Below are 23,551 nucleotides of genomic sequence, written 5' to 3' on the forward strand. Positions count from 1 at the left end.
TTTTTTTCAGGATTCTGTTTGAATCCCCGCTAGGCTTGTTCGCATTTTCGAGGGACAATAAGATTGTCGCTCTACCCACCTATCAGTTTCAGTAATCATCGTAGGGTACTGGGTACTCACAACATTTTATTGTCCTTAAAACATTGATCAAATATTCAATCTGCCAAAAATTTGATTATTTATCTTAATCCTTGAATCTATTTACGTTTTCATCATAAACAACTTCACACTCGCTGAAGCTGAAACGATTCGATCAAGCACTTGTAAACATCCCCATTTTCGAACCTCGAATCCTAAATATCCTTGCTGAAGTGAAGATATTTTTCATTTATCCTGTGCTCACCACATCCTCGCTACCGCTGGCAAAAAGGAACTGATTTATTACCTCTTTAATGCGTTCTATTCTTGCCAGGGGAAGTTTTCTGTATCATAATTCATCGTCCTTTTAATTTTTGTGGATTCCGCTGGCAGGAAACATTTAAAGTTGTATTGAGTACAAAAACGTTGGAAGATGAAACGGAGAAGAAGCAAGGTTGACACTTCACGGGAATGTGGTTGTAGAGTGGAGGTACTTGTCGTCTAATGTTTTCCATAAGCTTCGCCTGCTTACAGTATCGATTCCGATCCTGTTTAACCCATGAATCTCTGAGCTGCCTAACATTATTATCATATTATTATCTCCGTACTTTATTGTGCATGCTGAGGAGGGTGGACTCCTAGATACGAAAAAAGCATGAGAGGCAATCATTGTTTGACCTTGTCATATGAGAGCATCGTTTCACTTTTTTCGCCTGTTAGCCCATTTTTGGGTGATTATGTCTCCGAACTGAACAAATTGATCTGGTTTTCTTCTCATGAATTTTTCGTTGTCAATTTGTCTGTCGTTCGCAGGAAGGAGAAATACAAAAGTGGTCGGATTGATGGAGCTGAAAACACCCAGTGCATAAAATGTTAGGTCGTTTCGAAGCTTCCTCTCCTTTCCTTTAGAAACACGCCTTTCAAATTGTAAGGGATTTCTGCCATTTTCAATCAATGACATATTTTTTATTATCTCGAGGATTTGTTCTTTTAAGGATTGTGTAAAACAAAACCCTATTAAAATCGGTTTACCATACTGCCCGTTTGTCTGCCTGTCCGTCCGTCTATCTCTCACACATTTTATCTAAGAAACGGTTGCACCTATTGATATGAAATTTGGTAGAAAGGTGTTGGGGATTTGGGAATTTGGGGAAAGGCAGTGAGTACCATAGTTCAACATTGAGTTTAAGGGGGGAGTCCTATACATCCAAAATGAGGGTGTAAAAGTGTTTTTCACCGAATATAGTCATGTGGGGCGTCAAATGAAAGGTCTTGATTAGTACTTTCTGATATTAGTTTTGACATTGGTTGCAACTTGGGGGAGTGCGGGGATCTGAACTGGGTCAGTTATAGGCTACATTATAGATCACAATACTACCAATTTTGGTGGAAACCGCACTAATACAATCGAATTATAGTAGGTCAAAGTTGTCACTTTTGTGCAGATTTCTTGCTTTCTGGACTTTGAATGTCAGTATCATACTAAAGTGAAGGGTTGAAAAAATGCATAAACATTATGAGCTAGGTATAAATGGGACAAATGCCTACTTATGCTTTGTAATGACAGTACTAATTAGATTAGGCGATGGTCAAAAGACTATTCTGAGTGGCCGGAGAAGATCAAGAAGAGATGTTGAACTCCTATCTCGGTACTGCTTACTGCGGAGCAACAAGTCAATAACTCTTCATTGAAGAACTGGTACTTCTCGAAATCGGAAACGCGAGTCACATCTTCTTCCGTGGTCCTGGCAAAGAATAAAGCATTTTCCCGACCCGCAAATCTTGGCTTTGTTTCCGAGTTCACTACCCTTGTAATTCTAAGTTCTTCTGTTCTGCACTATGCGAACTCCTACTATATGCCCGTGGGCCCAGCAAAAGCTGTGGATTGAAACTGTCTTTCGCCTGATTCTCGAAATCATCTATCCGATCTTTAGTTATTTACTTATTTTGCCCCAATGAAGAAGTTGACTCGCTCCCTTTTCAGGGACAGTGACAATGGCCAATTTTTGTCCTCTAGAGGTGACAGATGGACCTGCCAGCTTGAGGTTGCTCACAATTGGGTAATTCCTTTTTATCTAAATTAAGAAAAGAACTAGGAATTGTTCTTTATACTGTAAATATTTTTATTTTCCTTCAGCATACAATTGTTTCGGAGACCACGTGCCTCCTTCATCAGTGCTGGTACCTAATCCCTTTTATCGCTTGCTCCACCTGTTCCATGTTTTTGGGAGAATCCAGATCCCCCCCCCCCCCGCTTTCGTGCCTGTCTCGCAAAACGTACTCTTTTTGTTAGTCTTTGGCCCAAGCTCGACAAGTACATCGCCGGTGCAAGTCCGCTGGATAGATTTAACGTTTATCCCATCGTCTTCTGGTTTGGCGTAGTTGCGTATTTCTCAAATAACTTCTGCGAAAGAAGGTTAGAATGGCCTCTGACGGTGGTTTGTCCCTTCTCTTTTTCTTTGGCACTGATGCTGTCCTGGAACCACTATGGTCGTTATTCACTTTATTTTGTTGTTGTTGAACTTTCGTCTTTTTTTGGATGCTGCTTGGTACGTTTGGTTACCACCTCGTGAAATTCTTCTTGCTGTGTCCTTGGCATGAAATCCTTCTCTTCTCTTGTGCTGTTAGCGGCTGCACAAGTGATGTGGTTTTTTCCAGCTCCTCTTCGGCTCTCTTCCGGGAGTTTCGCTGGTGTGCAATAACGTCCAGCAGTTCTTCCATGGCACCAGCATTCATTATCTGTAGGCCCACCCCGCACTTTTTGAGTAGCCTTTCTTACTTTATCCTTGTCTCTCGGAAGAACTCGATGTCGCCTTTCTCCTTTTTAGCCGCCTAAATTCTTATCCCGATGTCAGTCCTTTTTTCACAAACAGTCGCCTTCTTTGTTGAAGCCGTGGGCTTTTCTACTTTTTAGTAGGTTCGACGTAACTTCGCGCTTCATGCAAGGGGATTCATAGTGGAATCTTCCATTTTAGTTGCCAGAAGCGATGCGCGTGGTGTATTGTTGTTCCTTGCAAAAATTTCCGCTATTGCTGGTTGTGCAGTCCTAATTATTGTTGTTGATGTTGTCATTGCATTTTGGGTCTCAATTTCAAGTCACTATATCGGCTAGAAAGTACAGTCGCTTTAATGTCTTTGCGTCACGCGTGGGTTGGCGCAAATCCTTATGAGAGTTTGTGTTCAGAGCTGGGATCAGGCGTGTGTCAGGAGTCCATTTTATCTGAGCCTGCACTGTTAACTCTGTGTTAACTCTCTCTAGCTAGCTTTGGACGTACTTTCAGCCTTGCCTGATTATTATCGGGACGGCCGCAGCTGTAATATTAACCTGAAAACCGTTTCCACGCGATGACACTGTGTAGTAAGGTAACCTATCCCGAGTTGTTTACCAAATTATAAGTTCATGCCATGTCGGGTTATCATCGTTATCGCTGGTTACGTTGGTTCCCCACTGGGGTGACTGGTGGTTACCCGAGGCTACCAACTGGGAAGTGTGAGTTGAATTGGTTCGAAAATAACAAGGATTGTTGCCATCCCGCGACTTTTCTTTGTCTGTTCGGCCCCGTTTGACCCGTTTGTTTGTTTCGACCAAAGTAGTCGACAATGTCTAGAGAAAGATAAAACCTATTGGAGGGACGATATTTCATTGTACAGTTTAACGTCCTCTCTATCGCTGTTAACTACGATCACGAGAGTTTCCTGAGCTCAACGGGGCCAAGCTCACATCATGTAGCCCCCTCAAGACGGCCTTCTTATGTTCTCTCAAGATCGCAAAAGGCTTCAGAGGTGCCTAGCGTTTCTACCGCGAACAAGCCGACATATCCCATGTATGCTGCCTCATACAACGAGTCAGTTTGCAATGTCGAATGTCGCCATCGGCGCAACAACTCAATCCTAAACCTGGAGTGGCTATCACCGTGAACTTCAATTGAGCATTGTAAGGACCGACAAAAGCTTTATCATCTACTTCGTCGCTATGCACTTAAGATCAAAATTTTCGGAGTGAAGGAAAGTAGTTAGAATGGGGTTTAATTGGAATGGTTGTTCCTTGCACTGGTTTATTACTAACTGCAGAGGTTGGATATCAAGTATTTTGTCAAGCGCAGGCGGATATCGTTCCAGTTCGGTAGCTCTTCGACATCTGCTGACTACTTACTTTGTTTCACATTAAGCCACCACACTACGGATGCATAAGCGAACATCGGCTAACGAAAGCAACAGCACATTACTACCTGAGGCCTAAGTCCCCCTGTTGAGGCAAAGGTCCACCTACGCAGGCCATAAGCTGTGAGAGGTCGTTTCACCTTAATCTCTACATATTTGTTCCGAAGAAGCTTCTTGTCTAGAATAACTCCCAGATATTTCATTTCTTCAGAGAGTTGAAGGGTTGTATTCCTCGTCTCTGGAAGGCAAAGACCATTCAGTTTCCTCCTGGAAATAATACTATTGTGGTTTTATTTGGATTTACTGAAAGTCGATGCCTGAGATACCAGCTGTCAATCAAATCAATGGCGCCTTGTGCATTGTTACATACCATTCCGAGATCTCGACCCACAGCTAGCACAGCCATGTCATCCGTACAAGCTTGAGGATGTATTGGCAGATTTTGCAGTTCGCATAGTAGTGAGTTGATCAGCAACTCCATAGAAGTGGCTACTGCACACTTCCTTGAGGACAGCCTTTTGTCGCTTCCGTTGTTAGGTAGCGATCAACACCCACTGCAGCAGACAGCAATCTCTGCGTTAACATAGCGTAGATCCACTTCATTCGAGTTTTGTCAACACCATGCTCTCTGGCGGCATCACAGAACTTTTGGAAGGGTAAACAGTCAAAAGCCCCTTCAATGTCCATGAACACCAGCATCGCGTACTCACCCTTCCGAGTTGCATCCTCTATCTTTGAAACTAAAGAATGAAGAGCAGACTCACATGATTTGCGACGCTGGTAAGCATGTTGGTTTTCATTTAGTGGGTGTGACCTTAGCGTCGTCTCGCGAATGTGACGCTCAATCAGTCTCTCCAGACATTTCAGCGAAAATGATTTTAGGCTGATTTGACTGAAGTTCTTTGGATTTGAATAGTCACCTTTCCCAGGCTTTGGTATGAAGACTACCATCACCTTCTGCCAAGAGGAAGCCATGTAGCCCAGAGCAAGACATCCTCGAAAAATATTGCTTAGAAGTCTCTAATTGCTATTGCTTAGTGCTCTATACCCTCCTTTAGTATCCGTGGGTAGATGCTATCCATGCCATCCATTGGTAACAACCGCTATCTATCGCAGTATTCCAATTCCCCTTGCAACGCCTTCGTGTTGAAAGGTTTGCATAAGCCGCTAATTCACTTTTTCCCATTTCTGAGACCTGTTTTCCCGGGTGTTGTACTTCCAAAAGAGAGTCTGTATGGACTCAATTCTGAAGTTCGTGCAAGTATCATTCGGTTTTCTAAGAGAGTCCAACCTGGTCGATTCATCCTTATTAAGGACTCTGCACAGCCTGGAAGTCTTCCTTTCACCTTCCAGTTCTTGACAGTATGTTCTAAAAAAGTCTCGTTTCGAACGTTTTACGAGCCTCTTATATTCACTCTGTGAGTTCCGTGAGTTCAGCCAGGCTTCATCTTTATTGCTTTTGCAAGTGATCTAGTTGATTTCCCGAGCCTCTGCAGTTCTCGGTTCCACCATGGAACTGTTTTATCACGTTAGTCTCTGGAAATAGGATAAGTCTCTTGAAGGCACTCTAAAAGTGTGCGATTCAGAGTTTTCAGTTGATCTTCCATCTTCAAAGGAGTCTTTATTCGTCCAGGGAGCTCAACTTTGTCCCCAACAAGTATATTGACCTTTGTTCAATTCGTTTTCCTAGGATTCCGTCTGCCTGTGATACGGCTGTTCGCCTGCAATAGTCAAATTAAATTCTAAATAACGGTGATCAGAGAGGGAGACTTCATTAAACTCTAACAATTTTGAAGTGCAGATTGTTAGGTCAATCACTTCTTCTTGGTTCCACGCATGTAGGGGCGCACCCTACGTCCGCGGTTATCAGACCAGCTGAAGTGATAAAAACAAAGAACTTCTCTCCTCTAGGATTGCATTTGCTACTGCCCCAACAAATATAAGCGTTCGCATCACAACCTATTAAGAGTTCAAGGCCACTTGATTCTGCATACACTATCAGATCCCTTAGTTCTTGCTTCGGCGGAGGGTACAAGGAATAATAGGGTAAGCAGGCAGAGGCAACTGTGACGTTTCTCCTCTTACCATTAACCAAGTAAGTTGACCACAACAAGGCCCTGGGAACAGAATTGTCTCAGCATGGTTGCCTCTAACAATTTTGTCATCAGAACGTAGGCCCTCGGTGCCGAGGATCTTTCATTGAAGAAGATCCTAGTCGCCTTGATTGATCCAATACCACAGATTCTGTTAAAACGAACCCATGGCTCTTGAACCAGAAATATATAAGGACAGTTATGCAACTTTGTCAGCTACCAGTAGAAAGGAAGAGGTTTTGGCACGTTGCGGGTTGATTTGACTAACTCTTATGTTTGTAGCCATAAGTGCAGCCTAATATGAAAACCGCCGCTAACTGAAAATCTGCTGCGTTCATTGTGGATCTTACCGGGGTTACCAGCTTGTCCTCACCTTCTGCCGAAAGTTCCGCTTTCTTGCGTTTAATTTCTCTGAAGATCGCCACACTTGGTGGTGTAGCAACGTCCATGTCCTTATTATCAAGAAATTCCATTTTCAATGCAGCAGTGCCTTCCATTGTTGTCGGCTAGGAGCTGTCCCAGGTTCACGGTGTCCTGGCTGCATGGATCTGTTTTCACATATCGGAATTAGACCAGTTGCCTCCACATTACCAGCTTCCTTTTCTTCCGTTTTTCCGGATACAGGCAGAGGAGGAGGTTCTGAGAGGCAAGCCTGTAATCTGTTTCCCTTTGCGGCTGAAGTTTCCGTTTGCCGAGATTTCCTCTCCCGTGTTTTAGAAGAGTTAGGCAACAGTTTCACCGACAAGCCGGGCGTAGTCACATTTCCAGTTCCTCCCATTAAGGGAGTTGCTGCACCATCTTTTTTGACTGACCGCGCCGTAGACACCGGGTATAGGTTTTGCACTGAAATGGAAAGCCTGCCTTCCACAGATTTCTCTGTGGGGGAACATAAATTTGGTGAGGCCTCCAAAATCCGTGCCGCGAGCACGACCTGATTTCTCAAAGTTGGGGGTGGATTCGACTTCTTACCACTTCCTTTGTTTCCATCCTCATGTGTTTTTGGATGCCCTTAGTGTAGTAGTAAACTACCATTATTATTATTCTGTTAAGGGAAAGTCGCACCGCGACCTTGAAGAACTATTGTGCCCCTTTTACTGGTTATAGTGTACCTGTTGATCATAGTATCTCAAGCAGGCCTGTAACCGTTAGGAACTTTAGTATGTTCCCCACTTCTAGAAGTTTCAGCTTTGCATCTGGTATTAAGTGTTCTCCCAGATGTATCGACCTACTTTGCACAAGTGCCGGACACTGTCCCAGGACGTGCATAGAGGTTTCGTCCTCCTCCTCATAGAACCTGCAGGTAATGTCCGTAGATATCGCTAGCTTCCCTAGGTGGTAGTTCAGCCGACAATGACCAGTGACAATTTCCACTATGATTCGAAGGTTCTGTTTGGTGAGGTTTAAGCAATCCTTTGTGCGCATGGGTTCGTATCCCCCAATAAGCACCCTGGACTGCTCCATCCCTGATGGGCCCGCCCAATATAGTTCCCTCAACCGTTTCTCTTCGTTTCTTAGATTCATAGCCATGAAACCGTTTCCTATTGCACAGAAGGGTTCTGGCCCGTGTAAAGGCATCCCTGCTCCCTTCTTGGCTAGTTCATCCGCTGCCTCATTGCCTTCCAGCCCAGCATGGCCTGGAACCCAAAGTATCCAGACCTTGTTGGACGAGCCGAGTGTATTCAGTCTCTCAAGGCATTCCCATACCAGTTTAGAGTTCACCTGGTTGGACCTAAGTGCCTTGATCGCTGCTTGGCTATCGGTGAGAATAGCTATGTTCTGCCCTCTGTAGTTCCTTTGCAGATTAAAGGAGGCACATTTGTCTATGGCGTAAATTTCCGCCTGGAATATGCTAGTGTACCTGCCTATTGGCTCAAAGTACATTTTCCTTGGACCAATGACACCGCCACCCGCTCCCTCTGCTGTGAGAGATCCGTCAGTGTACCAAGTAATCAGTTGCTGGTTTAAGCCGTATGTCGCAGCCACGCTCTCCCAGTTTGCCTTGTTACTCCAACGTGTTTCAAACTTCTTATCGAAGTGAAACCTCGTTGTCATGTTGTCCCTCGGTATCAGTAATTCGGGATACCGCCTAGAAAGGATATCAATCTTCCTTCGATTTAGGCAGCTCCCCGCCTCACTCATGCTACCGGCCATCCTGAATATTGATCTCCTTGCCTGCATCTGTATGTGCAGATGGAGAGGGGTTAATTCCAGAAGGACCTCCAGGGGCCGTTGGGCATGTGCTCATTGCCCCACTGATACACACGCAAGCCTGCCTTTGGAGCTTATGTAATTCCTTGGCTTGTGTGCTGAGTTGGGTTCTTTCTGCCCAGATTACCGCTCCATAGGTAATCATTGGTCTCACTATTGCAGTATATATCCAAAGTAGTATCTTCGGGCTGCAATCCCATTTTTTTCCTGCTATGGATCTGCAAGTCATCAGAGCCCTTGTGACTTTCCGACAAGTGTTTCCGACATGTGTCTTCCAGAGTAATTTTTGGTCTAGCGTGATTCCCAAATATTTGACCTCTGTTTCTCGTTTCACCTCCATATCATGTAATGTTATGGCTTTCAGGTGATCCAGCTTACGTCTCCTAGTGAATGGTACTATGGTGGTTTTTGTTGGGTTGATCCGCAGTCCCACCTTCCTGCACCAGGCACTAGTAACCCTTAATCCAGTTTGGATTCTATCACATAGGGTATCTTCATATTTGCCCCTACAGATTAGAACAATGTCGTCCGCGTAGCCCTGGACTTGTATTCCAGTATTAGTTAACACGTCCAGGAGTTCATCCACTACCATACTCCACATCAGCGGCGATAGTACTACGCCCTGTGGACAACCTTGAGTGGTGTTCATGATAATAGAATTTGTACCTGTTTGTACCTCTATTTTTCTGCTTTCTAGCATTTTGCCCATCCAGAGTGCTAGGGTGTTTCCCACTCCTTTGCGGCTCAGGGCATCCTGTATCTCTGTGTGCGATGTGTTGTCGAATGCTCCTTCGACATCCAAAAACGCACACAGTGCAATTTCTTTTGTTTCTATGGCGTCCTGTAGTACCTCTGTCAGCTGATACAGGGCAGTTTCAGTTGACCTTCCTGCCCGGTAAGCGTGTTGACAGTGATGTAAGGGATTACGCTTTAGAACGTTAGTTCTAATATAGTTGTCTATGACCTTCTCCACCGTTTTGAGTACGAACGATGTTAGGCAGATTGGTCTGAAAGATTTAGGGTGAAAAGGATCCTTTTTACCCGCCTTCGGAATAAAGACCACTTTTGCCCGTCTCCATGCCCTTGGTATGTAACCCAGTGCTATGCTCCCCCTTACCACCCTCAGAAGAGACTCTAAGATAATTCCTAGGCCTCTCTGGATAAGTGCTGGGAAAATGCCATCTGCTCCAGGAGATTTCATTGGTTGAAAGGTTCCCACTGCCCATCTGAGCATACCTCTTTTGCTAGTTTCCAGCTCTCTTTCCTTCCCCTTTTATTCGTTGTTGGGGTGTCAGGCAGATTATTGTCGCCTGCCGCCGAGGGGTAGGACCCCGGGAAATGAGTTCTGAGAAGCAGGTGTACCCTGTCCTCCTCATTCTCGGTGAATGTCCCATCTTCCTTTTTCAAGCAGACAGAGGATATTCCCCCGTCTTTGGCTACAGCCTTGTACAGCCTGGTTGCTTCTGTGATCTGTTCAATCCCTTCACAGAATTCCCTAAAGCTGTTCCGTTTCGCTTCCCTGATCGCGTTGCTATACGCAGTCAGTGCATTTTTATACCTCCGCCAGTCCCCGGTTAAAGAGTTTTCGTATCTCCGTTCTCATTCTGGCTAAGTTCCTGTTCCACCATGGTACATCCCTTGATGACTTGACTGTCTTGGTCGGACAGCTGGCCTCCTATGCGTCAATGACGATTGTGTTGAGGTCTTCCACCACCGTTTCTAATTCTAATTCGCTCCTGATGTCACCGCCCCCTTGAAGGTGGGCAATGTTGTTGCTCAGGTGCATTGTGTAGGATTCCCAATCCGTTCTCTTGGGATTCCTTATTATTCTTTTTATTTCGGAATTACCCTCAATGTTGAATCTGATTATCCTGTGATCAGACATTGAGGGTTCATCCGACACCCTCCAATTCCTGATCATCCCATTCATTAGGGTATTTCCTAGAGTTATATCTAGTACCTCTTGTCTGGTGCTGGTCACAAATGTTGGAGTGTTCCCTACGTTGTATATTTCTAACTTATTACTAAGAATAAATTCGAGAAGGTACTCACCTCTACGATTAGTGTCACTGCTTCCCCCCACATCGTGATGGGCGTTGGCATCGCAGCCGAGAAGAAGTGATAACGCCCTCTCCTCGCAATACTCCGTCAGCTTTGCGACTTGTTCCGGCTCTCGTCTTCTGGGAAGTATCCCGATGCTACAACTACCTCTCGAGTGCTCCTCCCGGCTTCCAATGAGACTTGGATAGCCACAAGGTCCCCGGTTAAGAACTCTGAAAGACATATGTATTTTAAATTACGTTTGAGAATTATGCAAGCTCTTGGTTTTTCACAAGAGGAGTCCCAAATTACCTGCATGTCTCCTCCTTGCAGACCGCGAATCTGCCTCCGGTACACCCAGGGCTCCTGAGCCAGCACTATTCCAATGTTCTCCTTGGAATTTGCCCTTGCAATCACTGCAGATGCAGCTCTCGCATGGTGGAGGTTTATCTGGGCTATCCTAGTGCTGGCCATTGGCTCCGTTATTGTTTACCCTTTCCTTCCACCTTGCTTCTGAAGACTCTCCATAGTCGAGTATGGAGATCTTCGTTCTGAGCAATTAGGAGTCTCATAAGGTCTTCTGTTACTATTGCCGCGGCCTTTGGGAGAAAAACTGTCACCATGTGGGCTCCTGGTATATCATCTCCAGCAAATGTTGACAGTTCCACCCCTTCCCATCCTGGCAATCTAGGAATTATGGTTCTAACCCATTCTGCGGTACCTTCCGTCGCGCAGTCCACCAGTATAAGGCCTGGTCGAAAGCGTATCCCAGTGAACACCAGTTTCGACGTCCAACCCTTGATCACCTGCTTGACGACAAGTTCTTCAATGATTTCCTGTTCCTCCCGAGTGAGTATTTGCTCGGGAAACCTTTTTGGCAGTATGGCCAGTCGAATGCCCTTGACCGCACTAGCATAGCTAATGCCGGGCTTCCTGGGTCCTGCCTTCACTCCTGACCTGCCCGGGTTTTCTCCTCCCGTGGGTTCAGGTCTGGGTTTTTTGGGAGCATTCCCTTCATGCGGGCTGATCTCTGCTGCTCCCCGCTTTCTCGGCTCCGGTAGAGATGGCTTAGGTCTGTCCTGAGCCTTCTTAAGGGCCTCTTCTGGTTTCAGGCCTTCCTTCAGATAGCGCAGGTGCCATTTAACCCCGGCGCCACTGAGACCTGTCTCCTTCCTGACGTCTGTTATATTTATCTCAGACGTGCTTTTGCTGGTCCCTGCTCTTTGAGCAGTGGTGTTCGTTGGCTGTAGTCCACGCAGTATACCAATGCTCACCTTGGATCCACTGCTTGACGTCCCAACTTCTCCCTTCTTGGGTGTAGTCACCTGGCTTTCAGTAATTCGGAGATGTGCCTCCGCCTGATTAACCAGTTTTGGTGCGGTACGGAACCCCGCTTTTTTGGTTTTTGTTTTCTTTTCTAGTTTTGTACTCATTTGATTCCCACGAGTATGGGGGTTAAGAGGTCCGCCGTGCCATAGCCCCCCGTAGCACGGTAAGATCTAACTTACTCACTGAGGCGACCAGGTATCAGTGAGGCTCCGTTCGAATACAGTCAGTTACCCCCGACTGCAAACTATCCAATGGGCACGGTTCGCATGACACCCTGGATTGGGGGAGGTGTTTATCGACTCCCCAGTCTAGATCCGTAGCGTTTTGTTAATAGTAGGGTCACCTCGTACAGGGTGTGGCTATCACCACTCACTAACGGTCTTGGTAGACGAGAGGCTTGGCCCCTGAAAAGGCACACACCGTCCCAGAGGAGAGACAACTCATCCTTAGAGAAAGATAGGTTGGCCTCGGGGAGCTATGTTCCGCATCAGTCTATCCTGCAGTACACTGCTTGACCCCTAGTAAACTACCACAAGCTCCCCCATCACGGGAAGGTGGTGTCCGAGGGGAAGGGCATTTTGAGTATACTTCTACACAACAAGATGGTCTGAACGTGAGAACTGATAGAGAGCCATGCAAAGTTGGTCGACTTTTAATTTTTTGGTAGAAAATAGCTCACTCCGGGATCCCTTCCAAGGTTTTCCAGGGCTTGGCCTTATACAAATTATTCTATAGCTGATCGTCTTCTTCGCGATAAACGACCTGTCCGATGTGAAAACTTTATCAAATTTTCAACCTGTTTCTGTTGAATTAAACTTCGTAAATCTACCTCCCTTGGGTTGCACTTTAATGAAGAACAAGAGTTCGGAAAATAACTACAGCAATGAGTTTTTCCAGATCTAATTAAAATTGAACTTTATTTAATTAAAGCCCCAGGACTTCCATCGTTATACCCCATAAATATATTTTATCTTTTCCCGGCTATGTAGTATATAGATTGGACGAGAGATGTTAATTAATTTTTTTTCAATTAAGGCCGATTTATTTTTGTAAGGGAAGCTTCAGTGAAGGGCTTCTATTCGATCCTGTCTTTTTTGTAAATAATCAAATGTTCGGAGAATGTTCGAAAATATACCACAGGAAAGAAGGAAGTAGTAGATGCATATGTCCGCCCATTAAATTCAAGGATATTTTACTTTCAAATGAAACAAGCGTCTTCTTGACATTCACCTTTTTGAAAGTCTCCCACATGGGAATATTTTCGTCCCTAGTCCTTTCAATATACCAGTTTCCTACTAAGGCTCGATGCGTGAATATTTTCATGTTTTCTTCGTATCCCTTCTGATTTGTTTTAGGAAGATTGATGACCATGATTTTTTCCAGGAATCTGATATTCGCTCCTTCGATTTCGATGAGCCGAATTTCAAAATATTTCCGATATTCTTAATATTCCATCCAAACTTGATCTCCATGTCCCGTATTATCGTTGACATGTTTCTTTATCTGTATCCAAACCAAATGAGCAGGTCATACCGTCGTCTCAGCTCCTCAAAGCCGTAATCCGCATCGACATTGATGGATTATTTAAAACCCATCATCGAACACATAGTAAACTTCCTGGTAGAGCGCTTTCCAAGCCACAACAGGATAATGTGAAGATATATTCGGTAGTTGCTAATATTTTCCAATACGCTGCGTATTGATCCTGTTGGAGTTACCCTTTTTCCGTTGAATATTATAACTGAATAAATTATTCAGGGGTTATTGAGTATTCGTCGATGTCGACCGGGGGCCAATATTCTGTTTCAGCTCTCAATTTTCGTAGCGCCCTCGCGTTTCGTGCCTACCCCGGGGAGGATAGAGGTGGAAAATTTCGATACAAGATAGATTCACTCATCTAATGTGAAAAAATATGATTGAAATATTTATGAAGATGAAAATGGAGGGGTTCCCTCTTTTTTTTTGCGTTGAAGGCGCACGTCAGTTGGCTGGGAATCCATGGGATACGATGCTGTTTGTTGTCTGTGAAGTGGACCATATTCTCGTTCATAATTTATTTTCATGATTCTCCTGTTTGGCTCGAGAGTATCTGGGGTTTGGATATCTTCTGAACTTTATTGGATAAGAGACTCGAGATGCAAATGGGAAACTGATATTCTTTATGAAGTGAAATTATCTGGAGATTTTTCAATGTTTATTGAGAGAGAATTTGATGCTTTGAATATTTTATTTGCTGAAATGGCTGGTAATGAGCACTCTACTAACATGCATTCTACTTTTTGCAGGTAAAAATACGTTGCTACTTTTAGATCAAACAATATATTTTGAGGACCTTTTGTAAATCGAAGGTTATGGGACCCTAACTTCAAAACGATTTGGATTTAGTTTAAGGTAAGTGTGTGTTTGGAAACATTTTAGGACGAATTACGTTCATAATTAGACTTTAATGATTCCATTTCACCCGGTATCATTCACTGAATTTCCTCTGTCTTCTTTCAACCTTAGCAAACTGTATCAAATTAGAAAATGAGCCTTTTCATTTGATACCCCACATGACCATATTCGGCGAAAAAAATGTACACCCCCATTCCGCATGTATGTGGAGCCCCCTTAGACTCAACAAAACCGGATACCGCCTCGCAGAGCAAAATTTCACATGAAGTTCCGCGCGTGTGAAGTAGTCCGTGGGGAATGTCCACAGTTCCCAAGGTACTTCATCTAGGATTTCACTATGGCCGTAGGGTTGCGCCGCCCAACTCACGTAGATTCACAGCACTGCACATTACAGCGTTTTTAATGTGGGGGTCTAGATGGAGGAAATATAGCAGTGTAAAGCCCCAGTAGCAATTGCACACCCAGTTTTTTAAGGTTTTGTGTAAACACAAAACCTTATTAAAATCGGTTTACTGTCTGTCTGTCTGTCCGTCTGTCTGTCTTTTTTTTTCATCGCTGGAAGGTGGAAAGGTTCAAAACCTACTGCTGGCTTCTGCCTTACAGTTATGTGAGATTTCTAACTCACTAAAACCACCTTTTTCTTCTTTCACTCTCCTCACGGGACTGCTATAAGCATTGCATCGTGGGTCTGGATTAATTCTTAACTGCAGCGCATTATTGTTCGCTCCCTTTCTTGCTTTCCTCGCAGCTCTTCATGCCTTAGCTGTTGATGAATCATTTTCAGCTCAATTACCACTTGATTCCAAGCCTCCGTTGATTCCAACATAGACTCCGCTATGTTTCCAGGTGTTAAGCGCCTGTCTGCGATCGGCTCCAGCCTAGTTCGGTGCGCTGTAAACCTTGGGCACTCAAATACAACATGCTCCGCATTCTCAGCCACGTTACCACATCTTGGGCACCATGGTGACTCGTCGTGTCCAAATCGATAAAGATACGCCCGATAACCTCCATGTCCACTTAAAAACTGTGTTAGCTCGTAGCTTAGTTCCCCGTGATTCCTTTCCATCCATCTTTGAATGTGTGGAATGATACGATAGGTCCAAAGGCCAGTTTGTGCCTCGTTCCATCTCTTTTGCCAGTTTGCCATGGATTCCCGCCGTGGTAGTTGCCGCCGAAGTACAATAGACTCCCCGATTGCGTACATTTTGTCGTAGAGACATCCGCCGTTCATCCGCCAAGATGTCTATGGGGATTGGCCCTGCCAGTACATATGCTACTTCTCCTGATGTCGTTCGATAAGCACTGTATACCCGGAGTGCACTTAGTCGATACACCATTCCTAGTTTTCCGCAGTTTGATTTGTTTTCCAGAACGGTTGCCCAAACTGGAGCTGCGTAGAGTAGCACGGAACTAACTACCCTTGAAATAAGACGACGTCGACTTTGTCTTGGTCCACCAATGTTCGGTAGTATCCTCGAGATCGTTACAGCGATGGAAGATGCTTTAGTTGCAGCGCACTCAATGTGTTTTCTAAAATTGAGTCTTTTGTCAATTATTACTCCCAAATATTTAAGCGACTCCTGGGAGTAAATTGTTTTTTCACTAACTTTAATTTTCACGGTCGTGTCTTTCCTTCTTTTGCTGATTAGCACTAGTTCCGTTTTATGTTCAGCAAGTGATAGACCGGACTTTTTCAACCAGGAATTGATCTCCCATATCGCTTCATTTGCATAGATTTCGATCTCGTCTAAGCGTTTTGCCACTATTGTTATCCCGATATCGTCCGCAAAGCCAATAGTTGTCACGCCGTTAGGAAGGCGTAGCGTCAGCACTCCATTGTACATAATTAACCACAGTAAGAGACCTAAGACAGACCCCTGTGGTACGCCGCACGTCATTGGGAATAATTTCTCTCCATCGTCCGAGTCGCAATATAATCTTCTTCCAAGAAGAAATGCAACAACAATGTGTACAATGCACTTTGGAGCCTGTAGTTTGGTTAGAGCCTCTACGATTTTCGTCCACTTTGCCGTCTGTCGGTCTGTCTGTCCGTCACACGAATTTTTCTCGGAGACGGTTGTAGCGATTGGCACCAAATTTGGTAGAAAGGTGGGAACTGTGAACGCTCACCCATATAGTGAGCTACATCCGGGGACTGCCACTATGTGGTGCCTAGGCTCCGAAATACCCTCCATACCGATACCTGTTCAAATAAAGTTAATAATAGTACATTACTATAATTTTTAGTAATTGACAGGAAAACCCCCCTTAAGTTCACCCTAGAATCACAAAATTTACAGCAATATAGACTACAGCATAGAGCATAATCTTGCCAAATTTGGTAAAAATCGCACTATTACTAACAAAGTTATACTAGGTCAAAACTGTCGCTCCTTTGCAAATTTAAGACTATGAATGTCAATATCACTTGAAAGTGGATATTTTCACATAATATATGCATATTTTACGTGCTACATGCTAATGGGGCAAATGCACACCCAAATTTCTTTGTAAAAGAAATACACAAAACCTTTCATACCTGAAGCGTCTAGCTTCCGGTTTCCCGACTTGTTTAATCCTACTAAGTGTTCTGTTGTACTTTTTGCTCAGTACCTGCCATCATACAGTGTGAGCTCAAGGAACCCTTTGCCATTCGGCTCCTTCAACTCGGGCGAGTTTTATCTCCTTAGCAACGAGAAGGACCTGAACGTAATGAGCAACATGGCTCCTCCTGTCAGCACTCCTCAGCATCTCTTCGGCAATGTTGTCTGGAGAGAGATTAATAATAATAATAATAATCGTTGGCGCAACAATCCATATTGGATCAAGGCCTTGAAGTGTGTTAGAGCACTTCATTCAAGACCGTAACGGTACACCACAGTACACTGTGGGAGGCAATGTGGTCAGCATTGCGCTCGCCCGAGATTATTACCCTGATTTGACTCAGGTACTCATTCACGGCTGAGTCGACTGGTGTCCGACATCCAGTCACGATAACAAATTCCTCTGCCCCCAGCGAGATTCGAACCGCGACCTTTCGCTACGACAGCCCAGCGCTCTAACCACTTGAGCCATCCGAAGAGAGATTCCCTGTGTTTAAATAGAACTGCTAACAAACCTACAATCCGGAGATCGCGCCTTTCCAATCTTTTGCGGGTAAGATTGAAAATTTCCATGCCCGCTTAAAAATTGGGTAAGGAAATAGTCAGTCCCACCATACTTCCGATTCACTCCCGTGATCACCATCACTGTCAGCTCAGATACAGTGCGGTACGCACACGCCATCCGCAAAGTTCCCCTCTCTGTACTTGCACGAGACGTTTATGATATACCTTCTTGCTAAGAGCATAAGCCCATACCTCTGCGCCGTAGAGCAGGACAGACTGCGTTGAACTAAGGAGACGTCGCCTGCTAGATGTAGGACCTCCAATGTTTGCCATTAGCCTACTTAACGCCGAAACACCAGCTGCAACCTTGTTCGCTGCTGTTTTGATTTGCTCAAAAAAGCTCATCTTTGAGTCAAGAGACAACCCGAGGCACTTTACCGCTGCTTTTGACTCAATTATCGACTCGCCGAACAATGGGACGCAGGGTCGTAATTATCTTTTTGGTCAGGGTGACTAAAATCATGAGTAATCTTCCGGCCGTTTACCCGTCGCATTAATATGCCGAGTCTGCTTTGCGCCTATTCGAAATTACGTCCAGCAACAAGCGCCGTGACATCAGCTGCATAGCCGACCAGGCGTGACTCTTCTGGCATGTCGAGTTTAAGTAGACTATCATAGGTAGCGTTTCAGAGGTCCGGCCCTAGGATGGATCCCTGTGCTACCGACAACGTGACCTCCATCCTCTTTTGACCCTCTAGTGTTTTATAGAGCAGGGAGCGGTTCCTCAGATAGTTTCTCAATATCCGTAAGAGATAGTTCGGTACGTGGAAAGTATTGTCAAGCGTGCTTAGAACGTCTTACGGAATGAAAGGCGTTTCTGACGTCAAGCATTACAAGGAGCACCACCCGTCGAGTTTGTCGGTTATGTGTCTTTGCTCATTGAACGGCATCCACGACTAGCATGACAGCAACAACTGTGGATCTACCTGCTCTAAAATTGCCGTGGAGATAAATCTCCGGCAGCGCGTATCGCTTCAGCGAGTCTACTTCTGATGAGCTTTTCGAGCACTTTTCCAGCAGTGTCATCATCCCATACGGGGTGCGCAGGGAACAGTACCCTTACAATGCGGTCCATTTGCTTGTCCTTAAGTGAACAGGGTTTCCGCAGAGCCCTGATTTTTCGGGTTAGCAGTGTGTAACCGAGCCCCCCGGGGGCCCCATTCACCTCGTCGACCAGATCGTGCCAGCAGCCAGCTTTGCTCTTGTTTATTGCGCTGCAGAATCTCCTTTTGGCTGATTTGTAGTCCGTTATTATGGTGAATGCCTCCTCCCGGTCGCTTAGACGTTGTGTTAAGCCGCGGAGCCTGTGACACTCTTTCCGAAGCTCTGGGATTTACACTGTCCACCAATACGTAGAAGGTTTGCCACGTCTTGGTGCCCTCCTGAGCATGGGGGCTCCGCAGGCCGTCGTTATCAGGTTCATAACTCAATTTACGACTGTGTCAGCTGCGCCGCCACCGCCCCCAGGAGTACCCTCCAGCGCGTCTCCACTTGTTCCAACAAACCCCCCGGTGTTCACTTTCGCAACGTTCCATGCACAGAGAGAGCGCCGGGATGGCGCGCATCTAGAGTTTGTATCCACCACTTGGAAGGCAATATATTGATGGTCGCTTGCCGAGAAGTCTTCCGGAACTCGCCACCCGTCCACCAGCGACACCAGTGATTCCGACGCGAAGGTTACGTCTGGCCGGAACGTTGGGGTGGATCCGGTGTTTAGAACTACCAGTCCTGTTCTCGCCGCCATTTCCAGAATTCGTTTCTCTCTGGAGTCTGCGTGAGGCATGCCCCCTCCAGTTGTCCTAGCATTGAAGTCACCATCGACCAGGATCCGCCCAGCTGTGCCTAAGATAGCGTTCTCCAAAGTGTTAAGCCTCCGTTAGATAGACACTAAAAAAAGTTATCCCTGAACATCGAATCCAGACAAAGTCGTCCCTCGGCCTTAGGTAAGAACCCTAAGGAGGGCGCCGTCCCGAATTCAGATGGCAGCGGTACCTGATATGTCAGGGTGCCATGAAACTGGTTTTGGTACTGCTCGCTGATGAGTACTAAATCAGCTTTGGGCTCCGCATCGATTTGCGCTAGCAACTCGTGAGCGGTTGCACTCCGGTGCATATTGATTTGTAGGATGCGAATCATGTTGACCGTGTCCTAGCTCTTTCCGCAGTGTGCGCAATGTTCTCATCAGTCGCGCCACGGTCCCTGCATAGGACGCAGCTTTCCTTTTCATCGCAGGTGTTCACTCTATGGCCTGCCTGACCGCATTTACGGCATGTTGCCCTTCTGTCAGGTCCCCGACAGGTTGCAGATGTGTGCCTATAATCTGCCATCCCATAGCCCCTCGTAGCACGGTAAGGTCAAACTTATTCACTGATGCGACCAGGTATCAATGGGGTTTCCTTCATATACAGTCAGGCACCGTTCGCATGACACTCTAGATTGAAGGAGGTGTTTTTAGACTCCCCAGTCTAAATCTGCAGCGCTTTGTTAGTAGTAGGGTTACCTGGTAGAGGGTTTGGCTATCACCAATCACTACTGGGCTTGGTAGACTAGAGGCTTGGCTCCTGGTGCCACATGGTGGCTTTCATTTCCAGTTTCAGAAGCGACAACAAAAACGATTTTTTGTTAAAAGTTATGCTCGAAGTGTGAAATGGAATCAATTTTTATTTCATTAATGCTGCATTAATTATTCTGATTGCACTGAGTAATAGTAAATATAAACAGGGAAAAAGCGTTAACAATCTGATTAATTCCGATTGCCACTTTTTGATTAAGGTTCCCATGTTTTCAACAATAAACCTGGCCATAATTAATGTGAGTAGCCAGTGGCTTTAAAATCGTTCCCATGCACATGTACTTGTTTGCCCGTCGCATTATTAAATCCACATGAAGCTATGAAATGCCCAACAGGATATCATCAGCCTTTTGAAAGAAGTTTACTGTCAGAATTAATTTCACAGATAATCTGTAACGTCAATATTTTCCTCAAAGGCTAAAGTCCATATTTTGCATATCCCATTTTCCCAACTCATACATCCGAAAACTAATTAGGACTCGTTTGGGAACTTTCTCTGTAAAAACGTTCATTAATTTTCGATTACGTCATGTACGGGATATGTATTTTCTTTATCATCGTCCTGTCTATATCTCTGCCCCTTCCTTCCTTGGCTCGTTTAATCGTTCCACAAAATTCCCGGAAGTTTTTGCTGTGAGAAATTATCATATCCTATGTTCGAACTACGTCCTACACATATCCAAATTTGGAGGCCCACCCGCTCAAAGGAAGTGGAGGATTCGGGGACCATTCCAATTTGTCTTTTAATTTGCCTCCAATTAATAATTTGGAATTGGTTCCAGATCCGGCAGGAAAATATAAACAATGCTGTACCTTTTCGACAAAAGTTAGGGGTAAAGGGTCCTTTTCGGCTTTATTGATGGCTGGAAGCTTTCCCACTTTTCAGTTGGGCACGCACTCAACGTGCATGTCGGCCATGTGATATCTGGACTTGACAGTAATAAGCGAACTGGAATGAAATGAATGGATGAGGTTATTGTGATGAGACGAGGGTGAATTTCAAGTTAAGTATCGGAATTTGTTTTATCAGGTATTGTTTTTGTAGGTTCCTGTGGTTGATGGATGTAAACATGCTTGTAGGATTTCGGAATTGGATTTGTTTTCATTAAATATGTTATGCTCTTGGTCTATTGTTCGAGTCAAAGCCCTACGAGCATTTTCGAAATTCAGGAGGCTTTGTTGGTAGTTCGAAGTAAATTAATTGCCTCCTCTTTTCGGAATTTATTTACAATTCTATATAATTAGAATCCTCTGAATGTAACAATTCTCTAGTCTTAAAGCATGGGGTTAAAATCCCGCTTCTGGTGTGTGTGGAAGGGAAATGGACTAGGGCTGAAACGATCTACAACTTTATATGTTTTCAGTTTATCGTATTTAAATGATATAAATAATATCTCCCGTCTAGGCGACTGGAACCAATCTAGGACATTGGTATTTGTTAAAATTGCCTCAAAAGCTTTATATGCTATATACCCGTGGTGGCTATGGACCATGGAATGGTAAAAATGTAGCATCACTATTTACAGCAGAATAGGATTAATGTAGGAGTCATAGTAACAAAGTACAGGGTAGGCCATTTATGTGGGCACACCTGGCAACCCTGTAACTGTTGGCAGGAATGTCAGATTGACTAATGACATACCGCGTTTGAAGCGTCAGTCCAAGACAATTTATAGCTTCGAGCAGTACACTCCAAAAGTACGCGCTGAAATAATTCAGCTTTACATTCAAAATAAGCTCTCATTGTAACGTGCATTTCGTAAAAAAATAAAGCGAAAAGTGCTCTATCTAAATGCACTTTGCAGCGTTTATACGCAAAATTTATTAACCACGATAGTCTCAGCAATGCCAGTCACGCATCCCGATAACGTACAAGGCGTTCCGTTGAAAATATTGAAGCTGTACGAGCCAGTATTGAGGAGACTCCGAGAACATCAAGTTATCGCCGGCATTGCAAGAACCACACTCAGGCGCATAATTCGATTTAAAAATGTTTCCGTACAAAATTCAATTGGTACAAAAATTAAACCTAGCTGATTATCCGAAACGCCTTGATTATGTCAAATGCGTCGTCGAAATTGTTCGCAATGAATCAGACTTTTGGCGAAAAATTATCATGTCAGATGAGGCCCATTTTCAGTTAAATGGAGGCGTAAATAAGCAAAACGGTCGCTTCTACGCTACCGAAAATCCTCAATTAATTGAAGAGCAGCCTCTCTTCGACCAAAAAGTGACTGGTGCGGCGGTGATTTCCCATGGCCACCGAGATCACCAGATTTGACGCCACCTCCCCCAGTAGCAGTGATCACAAATTAAGCTCCTTTTTGCGAAATTCTCAATAGTAACGGAGACATAAGCGTTTAAAGTTTTTCCCAAGATTCGTCGATATTTCAGAAATTTTTCTGGCAGCCGAACCGCCCATCCTGTATACATTTTTTTTTTGTGTGGGACTATCTCAAATCCAAGGTATATATCAACAATCCAAGGATTCTAGCTCAACTCAGAAGCAACATTCGACGCGAAATAGCCATATCCGCTGAAAGACTGGCCAAAACGATGGAAAACGCTAAAAAAAGAGCATATTTGGCCATCAAGGCCAAAGGCAAACATTTCAAAGATGTCATTTTCAAAAAATAGCGCGGAACCCTCGTTCTTGGGCAAGCACCCAACTTGCTCTGAGCCGCTATTAAGTGCATGGCGGACTTAGGAATGCTTCAATTCCTAAACAAAATTTTGGAGATTTAAGTTGCACTTTGAATGAGAATGAGTTTCTGGCTGGAAGCCATCTCAATCCAAGGGTCCATCGTCTTGAATTCTAAGCAGCGTCTTAGTTTCTTGGTCGATGTCGGGTAGGGATGATAGCAGAGCGTCATGATTGGCAGCCCATTTTCGCAATTTGAAACCTCCCCTTGGCCTCTAACATGTTCGATAGTGTATCCTCCCGTGAGTACGTCGTCCATGTGAAAGTCGTCGATAATGGTTTGGCAAGCCTGAAGGTACCACAGCTTTTCATCCATAGCTAGCCGTCGTAATGTTTGTAACGCTAGGTATGGAGCGCTATCGGTTTCATAGGTGTCTGTAGTCAGCCTGTCGTGTCTGGTCGAGTCGCCAGATTATGCGTTGGAAATCCTGATCTTGAGGATCCACCATAATTTGCCGATACATCTTCTCAATGACGTATCGGGGAGTCCTCCATCTCATGAATATATTTGTGAGGTTGTTCTGGATGCTTGGTCCTGTCAGCAGGACGTCGTTGGGAGACTTTCCTGATGGTGCTTCTTGGGATGTATTAAAAACCACTCTCAGCTTTGTGGTCATGCTCTGCTGTTTATAGACGGAATGGTGTGGCAGGTAGTAGCTACGAACTGCACGTTTCTCCTGTTCAGGATTTTCAATCTTGTGGTCCAATCGTTGGAATTCCTCCATGAAGCCGACGTAGTGACTTCTTAATGCTTCATCCATAACTAACTTCTTCTCTAGCTGCGAGAACCTTATGTGTGCCAATTTCT

At 44.8% G+C, this 23,551-nt stretch overlaps 1 protein-coding gene across 2 annotated transcripts in view; it reads left to right on the plus strand.

Moving 5' to 3' along the window:
- The window catches only part of LOC119658931 (furin-like protease 1), a 712,092-nt gene that overhangs the window by 154,350 nt on the left and 534,191 nt on the right, over positions 1-23,551 (plus strand). The window contains exon 1 of one of the 2 annotated variants that reach the window (XM_038066765.1): positions 14,195-14,300. The exons of the other annotated variant lie outside the window; for it this stretch is intronic. The gene's annotated coding sequence lies outside the window, so the exon portion shown is untranslated. Of the gene's footprint in view, positions 1-14,194; positions 14,301-23,551 lie in introns of those variants that run through there. 2 annotated transcript variants of the gene reach the window in all.

This window comes from Hermetia illucens, chromosome 6 (assembly GCF_905115235.1).
Source record: "Hermetia illucens chromosome 6, iHerIll2.2.curated.20191125, whole genome shotgun sequence".
In the NCBI taxonomy this organism is placed as follows: domain Eukaryota; kingdom Metazoa; phylum Arthropoda; class Insecta; order Diptera; family Stratiomyidae; genus Hermetia; species Hermetia illucens.